Genomic DNA, 415 nt, shown 5'->3' with positions numbered 1-415 from the left:
TGGCACAGTTCATTGTATATATTTTTCTACATATTTTTTATACTTTATATCGTATTTTTTATATTATGTTCTGTATTTTTTTATGCCACTTGCACTGAAACGGTTGCTGCAATTTCATTGTCCTTGTGATAATGACAATAAAGGTCTATCTATCTGTCCGTCCGTCCGTCCGTCCGTCCATCCATCCATCCATCCATCCATCCATCTATCTATCTATCTATCTATCTGTCTATCTATCTGTCTATCTATCTGTCTATCTACAGGGAGGGAAAAAACTATTTGAACCCCAGCTGATTTTGTAAGTTTGCCGACTAACAAAGAAATGATCAGTCTATAACTTCAATGGTAGGTTCATCTGAACAGCGAGAGACAACAATGACAAAAAAATCCAGAAAAATGCGTTTCAAAAAAAGTT

At 35.2% G+C, this 415-nt stretch overlaps 1 protein-coding gene across 1 annotated transcript in view; it reads right to left on the bottom strand.

Moving 5' to 3' along the window:
- The window catches only part of slc26a6 (solute carrier family 26 member 6), a 22,992-nt gene that overhangs the window by 20,389 nt on the left and 2,188 nt on the right, over nucleotides 1-415 (bottom strand). The window lies entirely within an intron of this gene.

This window comes from Oryzias melastigma, linkage group LG7, assembly GCF_002922805.2.
Source record: "Oryzias melastigma strain HK-1 linkage group LG7, ASM292280v2, whole genome shotgun sequence".
NCBI classification, from domain to species: Eukaryota; Metazoa; Chordata; class Actinopteri; order Beloniformes; family Adrianichthyidae; genus Oryzias; species Oryzias melastigma.
This window is presented reverse-complemented; position numbering and strand designations above follow the sequence as displayed.